The sequence below is a fragment of the Podarcis vaucheri genome (assembly GCF_965113315.1).
Source record: "Podarcis vaucheri genome assembly, chromosome: 12".
Taxonomy (NCBI): Eukaryota; Metazoa; Chordata; class Lepidosauria; order Squamata; family Lacertidae; genus Podarcis; species Podarcis vaucheri.
The window spans coordinates 36,697,518-36,705,341 of record NC_138750.1 but is presented as its reverse complement, the minus strand read 5'-3'; positions in this window follow the sequence as shown (position 1 = coordinate 36,705,341).

Here is a 7,824-nt window from a genome sequence, read left to right as displayed (position 1 = left end):
TTGAGAGCTTGAATCAAAGCTCAGCAGGCTGCTTTCTGGAGTTCTGGCCTAGGCGCGTTTACCTAGAATTCTTAGCCCTAGGACACTGATGCGAAATTTCATTATTACTGTGAAGCCTTCATCTCACACTGTAATCAATTTCTCTCTCCCCCCCCCCCACTTATGATGGCTGAATGTTTTTATTTCATCATGCTTAACTACACATTCACTTTTATAGGTTCACTTCTTTTCTTGTTTCTTGAAGTCTATCTGTTTCTCTACTTTTGAAAGCAGCTTCCTTTAACTCATCCAATAACTCATTATCTCTCAAGTTCTGCACCTCCTCGCTCAGGTCACTAATTTTCCTGGCCTTTTCCCCCTCAGCAGCTAGCAGTTCTTATAATAATCCCATTAACCTTTAAAAGCAGCATTTAATATTAATGGGCACAGCTGAGTCTTCTTCATCCTTTGATAATTTTTAATTCCTCCCTGTTTCTTTCCTTTTCTTCCGTGTTTTGTTAGGAACTTAAAACATTTACCTCAGTCTAAGAAAGTAAAGTCGAGTGACAGTCTGTCAGGTGGGTGGGAGGAGAAAGCAGACATCTGAACTAGCAACAGCTCAAGAAATTTCAATCCCTTAGACCAGTGATGGCCAAACTTGTCCCTCCAGCAGCTTTGGGACTACAATTCTCATCATCCCTGACCACTGGTCCTCTTAGCTAGGGATGATGGGAGTTCTAGTCCCAAAACAGCTGGAGGGCCAAGTTTGGCCATCACTGCCTTAGACAGAAATAAGGTCTGAGGTTGCCACCCTATCCTCACCTAGGCCCTATTTGCACTATACATTCAAAGTACAGTGGTACCCCGCAAGACGAATGCCTCGCAAGACGGAAAGCCCGCAAGACGAAAGGGTTTTCCGTTTGCGAGTTGCTTCGCAAGACGAATTTCCCTATGGGCTTGCTTCGCAAGAAGAAAGCCCATAGGGAAATCTCCGGCGACCTCTTTTAAATGCTGGCGGTGGGGAGCAAAGCCTCCCCTCCCCTCCGGCCTTCAGAAGAGGTCCAGGAAGGCCGGCGGGGGCCGAAAGGCTTTGCTCCCCACCGCCAGCATTTTAAAAGCAGTCCGGGATAGCAGGGAAGCGCTTCCCGCTATCCCGGACGGCTTTTGAAGGCAGGCGAGGGGGGGAGCAAAGACCTTCGCCCCCCGCCCGCCTTCAGAAGAGGTACAGGACCTCTTCTGAAGGCCGGCGGTGGGCGAAAGTCTTTGCTCCCCCCCGCCTTCCTTCCCGGGACAGCAGAGACTTCTCCGCTGTCCCGGACGATCTTAAAATGCTGGCGGGCAGCAGCGAAGCCTTCGCTGCCGCCCGCCAGCATTTTAAAATCGCACCGGGACAGCGGAGGCTTCGCTGCCGCCCGCCAGCATTTTAAAATCGCCCCGGGACAGCGGGGGCTTTTAAAATGCTGGCGGTCGGCAGCAAAGCCCTCCTGTCCCCGGAGCTTGCGGGGCGGGAGGTGGGGAGAAGGGCTTTTCTTCCCACCGCCAGCCTTCAGAACAGCCTTCTGAAGGCTGGCGGTGGGAAGAAAAGCCCTTGTCCCCCCCCCAGCCTTCAGAAGAGGTCGGGGGACAGACTGAAGGCAGTTTCCATAGGAACGCATTGATTGATTTTCAATGCATTCCTATGGGAAACCGTGCTTCGCAAGACGAAAAACTCGCAAGAAGAAAAAACTTGCGGAACGAATTAATTTCGTCTTGCGAGGCACCACTGTAATAGGATAACACTTTAAACAGCCATGGCTCCCCCCCCCCAAAGAATCCTGCCAGTAAACCACTGTCCCTGCTTTTTTGTCTTCTGGAGCGCCAAACTTTGTTGGTGTGAGTTAGTAGATTTCTTCAGGCCTCTACTCCCCAGGTCTATGTAAGTTAAATCTCTACAGTGGGACAGTAGTAAACCAAGCTATTTTGCTGCCTGAAGCAGAACCAGCCAAATATAAATGAAATGTAAACAAATCGTATCTGTAAATATGATGCATAAGCTAGATAGCAGTAGATTGCACAGCTTAAGCAAGTATGGGCCTAAGTAGTTAACAAATTCAGATACATTACCAGATTAAATGGGTGCAAATATAGCAGTCTTGGCAACTCACTAGGCTTCCCAGCTGTGCTGATAGACATGTTCACACATTACATTAAATGAAATAGTTGAGCTGTACAGGTATGGCTGTACGGTCTGTGTTTAGGGAAGTTTTTTAATGTTTAATGCTGTATTGTGTTTTTAATATTCGATTGGGATCCACCTAGAGTGGTTGGGGGAACCCTGCCAGATGGGATGGGGTGTAAATAATGAATTATTATTATTATTATTATTATTATTATTATTATTATTATTATTATTATTACCTGTGCACAACAGCTGAGCTATATAAATCATAAGTGAACCAATGGTCTGGCTGAGGCTGAGGCAGCTCGCTATGGCAGTAGGGGCTGGTGCGAAGGATGGATAAGGCTTTAAATCAAGAAAAGAAGGGTGGTAAATAATGGTGTGTGTTTTAATTTTTATTTTTTTAAAACAGCCCCTTCCATCCTGCTCATCCTTTCATAGTATGTAGAATTAAGGATATTGTTGCAAGTAAAAATAGCAATTTGTCTTTCAAATTCTCCTCTCCTATGCATGTCAGAGAGATTTCAGATTGTACATCAAATCTCACTAAGGATGCTATTGTTTCTTTTCTTTTCTTTTCTTTTTTTAAAAAATTGCCATTATATAACTTTCTAAAAATCAGGTTCTTATTGTCTAGCCTCTTCAGTTGACATCCTTTGCTCTATCTACATTTGCCTCATTTCCACACAGCATAGCTGTCTGAGCATGCTTTCTTGGTCTCTAAAAGAACAAACGGATGACTGATGAGGAGTGGGCCAGATATGTCAGTTCTCCCTCAACCCTCTCCAATCCCTCTCCTGAGATTATTAAAAGGAAGCAAATGTACTAATTTCCTTTCCCCCAACCACCAGGGGGAAATACATCTGCCTCTAATCTCATTTAGCACTGTTGCTGCCGAAAGGCTGATTGTTACATTCAGATGGAAATGATTTCTGTTGCTATAGGCCTGAACTGAACTGGGAACCTAGACATTTGCATGCACACAATTTACTGACAATCCCCTTAACCATCTACTTTCTTATAAAACATACTTTTGAAATAGCTCACAGCACCAACCAGAATTCATGTTGTGAAGGTTGGCCTTTGCCTCATAGTTCATCGTGGACTTTCTTGGTATACTGTTTATGCTCTGTTCAGCCTATTTTGGAATCTTTCCTTCGGGGGAAGGACCATATTTGAGTGGTAGAGCATCTGCTTTGAATGCAAAAGGTTCCAGGTTTGATCTCTGGCATCTCCAGCTAGAGCTGAGAGAGGCTCCTGTCTCAAATCCTGGAGAACTGCTAACCAGTCAATGCAGACAATGCTGAACTAAGTCGGCTTGCGCTTCTCTCGCAACTTGGGCATGGCTGTTTCTCATGAAAGGGTTAGCTATTTCTCTGACCGATGTTATTTACCCTTTCTATATTTTGTGCATTTCTAGATCTTCATTTGCATTCAGACAGTAGGAACTCTTGGCTTCTGCCACACCAAAATATTCTCTGCTTGCACTCAAATTGGATGCAAGATTCTTATGTTGATATGCAAAGCCCTGAAGAACTTGGCTCCGGGATACCTTAAGGACAGCCCAAGCCCTTATATCGCTGCCTGATTGCAGAAATCATCTGGAGGAGCATGGCTAGTTTCCACCCATGTTACAACTAGAAGTTGGGTATTTAATGTTGCTGGTTGCATGCAGTGGAACCCTTTTAAGCAGAGATGAGACAGCAGCATCACTATTTCTTGAAGAATGTCTCTTGAAGACATTTTATGCCAAAAGGCCTATGCAGTTTAATTGTTAGTCATTTTATTAGCCAGTCACTTTAATTATCTGTATTGTTTTGAATGGTGTTTTGTGTTTTAATGTTGCATGCCACCCTAGTCTGTCTGTTTTGGAGCATGGTTTGTTTGTTTGTCCTTCTGTCTGTCTGCCAATTCTCTATAGGTTCAGCTGCTTCTCAGGGTATCTTAGCCAAACTTAGTCCAAGGGTCCCAGAGGTGGGGTTACCTGGCAGCAGCTGTTCCACCAGGTTGCAGCAAGGAGAAAGATGGAAAGCAGGACCACTCTGTCAGCTCCGTTCAGAGACTCACTACATTTGGTTCCTATCCCTAAAGTGCTTCCATTCCAGAGCGACTACTGAACTTTAAGAGCTGATGCCAGAGTTTGCTTTCTCCATCTTCCCTCTGCCCTTTCCCCCTTTTTGTGCCCTGTAAGCCTGTGGGTAGCCACTGTCTTGGTTTTTATCTTATATGTAAATGGCACTGTGAACCCTTTATGTTGAGGAATGGGGTGGAATATGCTTGCTTTAACTAACATTGGGTCTTTTGTGTACATGGCTTTCCAAAGTGACATAAGCCAAGAATAAAAATAAAAATCAGATCCATAACCTGAAGAGTTTGCAATTGCAGGGAACTTATTGTCTTTGGTCCCTTCCAGTTTGTTCATTTCTATATGCTCTCCCATTCAGCTAGCATCTCTGTATTTATGTGCTGAGCCTACACCAACCAAGGCTTTTAGCTCCTCTCTGCTAATGCGGGTTACTGCAAAATGCATTTTATTGGGACAATGAGTGGTGCCCATTTCTCTCAGAGCAAAAGCTGAGTCTGTAGGGCTAACATAAGAAACAAACAAACACAGCTCTGTTGCTAGAAGGCAAAGCTGGTTTGAAATCTAAATTTGCAAGGCGTAAAGGAATGAAATGTTTTAAATTTGGGAAGAGGATAATTATATTTTTTCAAGTAACTATAAATCCTTGAGAACAGAATCAAGGCAAGATTGAATTGTGGTTGACACAGCCTATTAATCATGTGTGGCTTTGGTTCTGCGTAACTTTAATAATTATGTAACAGTATTTATAATTTGCAACGGGGGGAGGTTAGTTGCCATTCAGTAAATCGAAGTTAGTCACTGAAACCACCCCCCTGTGCTGAACCTTTAAATCATCCTCAGTATGCATAATGTAGAAATAGCTCTAATGCTGCTGGGATTTATGCCTTTGTCTTGAATATAAAATGACCATTACTTTACTTCCTTAGAAGTTTGATGAAAATAAATTGACCATTAACCTACTGCTGTTTACAGTTAGACCTTCTGAGGAATGATTATTATGAAAACTCAGACCTCAGGAGGCAAGGTCATTATTTGTATGTTAGCCTGTTTCAATGCAAGCTTCACCTCGCAGGCTCAGTAGCTATTCCCAGTCCAACTGGCAGGAGTAGGACTGGATTTTGCAGTGTAATTGTTGTGCAACTTTGCACGGCAAATCCTAAATCAAGGCCCAGGTAATTGCCACAAGGACATAAGGACAACCTGCTTGGGTCAGCTTGAGGGGCCCATCCAGCCCAGCAACCTGTTCTCACTGTGACCAACCAGATGCCTATGGGAAGCCCACAAGCAAAGGCTTAAGTGCAACAACACTCTCCACTCCTGCATGCTCAGCAACTGGTATTCAGAATCATACTGTTTCTGACAGAAGAGGTAGAACATAGGCATCTTCCACGATTTTGCCTGATCTCCATTTAAAGCCATTCAAATTGTTTGCTGACCAGGGCCAAGTTTCAGTTTCAAGGGCAAAGAAGCAGATTTCCAAATGATAAGAGTTCTTAACACTGTGGAGCAGAGTGCTTTGAGAAGTGGTCAGCTCTACTTTGCTGGAGGTGTCTAAACAAAGGATGGACATCTGCCTGAGTCAAATTTCAGCGGGAAGATGGCTGCCTGTTGTGAATGCTGCAGCTGACTTCTGCCTTGCAGATCAAGACTTGAGTGGGGATCTGCCTTGCATATCAAGACTTGGGCTCTATGATCTTCAGATCCCTTGTAGCTCTGTGGATTGCATCAAATTAAGTTTCGCTCAAAGTAGATCCGTTAAAATAAATGGACCCAAGTCACGGCCATTCATTTCAATGGGTCTGCCCTGAGTATGATTAACACAGTGTGCAATCCTGTGACACTATGGAATCCTCTGTGTAACTGCCCTGCAAAGGAATAGCAGGGTGACAATCTGAAGAAAATCATTGCTCCGATTCAGCAGTAAACAGCAGGTTTTCCTGAGGAAAGCGGTGGGACACAAACACTTGGACCCGAGCCTACAAATCATGGACCTACTAGATATTGTGGCACAAATGGAAGTATGGGTGAGCCCTTGGTTGGGCAATATTAGCTTAGATGGTTGGTTGCCCTGGTTACCTTAGATTTAGAAATAAATGGTTTCCATTGCGATAACCCTGAACCACATTTCACCTTGTCTGATTCAAGGTAAGGCAGTTTCATACACTGATCCCTGCAGTGTCGGGTTACTAGCATTGCTAGGCTTGAAAAGTACAGAACAAGAACATAATAACTACATTCTCCAACAACAATAAAAGTACCAGGATCGTCAGTTGGAATCAAATCATCTGAAATCTAGGTGGTTACATCCCAACTTTGGAAAAGAATCTCATAAAAGTGCCATGGTATCAAGGGTTTAAAGTTGGAAGGCTTGCCCACATCAGTTGACACCGTGTTCCTTTGTCAGATGAGCTGTGATCCACTTTAAAATGAAGTCTTAACTGAGCTGCACCCATTAAAAAGGACAAATAACAAACATTGGATAGGTTAGGCCTTGTCTTTGAAATGAAAGAGATGGATAGGCATGATTGCATATACAGAGTTTACATCCGAGGCTAACACTACTGTATCAGATAACACACATGATTTGCAGAATAAGTTAACAAAGGGAAAACTGAATATAACTGAACATAACCTGTAAACAAAGGCATAAGTCTAGATCTTGTGGATAAAAGTGCAGTGAAAATATGTGTATGCCACATGTACACACATGGGTTGCAGAATAAGTTAACTAAGGGAAAACAAGACCTATACTGTATAAATAATGTGTAAAGTGTAAGGAGGAAAAAAACACTTTCCGTTGTTTTATTAACACATTTTCCCCACAAGTTCACAGTGAAAATAAGTTACAGCTGCACTTAACAAGTTAGGATGTGGTTTTACCAGTTCTCATATCGGCAAATTAATAGCTGGTAGACGTACAAAAATACCCAGGAAGATGGGACAACATGAAGTAAAAGCAGATAACTGTTCCTCAGCTTCAAAACAGAAAACATGGTGAATACACGTTTATAAAGGCCCCTCAAAATGTATTTTGTGTAAGATCCTGAAGACAACTTCGAAGAAGAAGGAAATATCCTCAATATCTGTCAAGCAATCTCCACTGGGACTATTCAGCAGAAAGGGAATTATTTGTATATATTAATCCTGTTCACTGCAATCTTCATTTTGTAGGCCCAGTCAAAAATAGGCAGGAGTTGAAATGGCCTGGTGCAGTGCAGTGTAGTCCATATGGGCCTCTGCATATTAAGGGGCGTAGCTAAGTGGTAGAGCACATGCTTTGCATTGGGGAAATACTAGAGACTAGCATCTCACTGATTTAATACTATGACCACAGTAAAAGACAGCTTCTTATATCCTGCCTTTCTTCATCATGGAACCCAAAGCAATAGACAGGTGTTCTCAGGTCACCTTTCCAGGTACTGACCAGATTCTGCCCTGCTTGGTTTCAGCAAGGTGATAAGTGTCATGGATCTTCAGACCAGGACTCACAGCACAAACACCTTGGAAGAAGGAAGTCCTTTCATCTTCGTTTGGCATTGTAGATGACATTGTAGAATGACCATAAAGGTAAAGGGATCGCTGACCATTTGGTCCAGTTGTG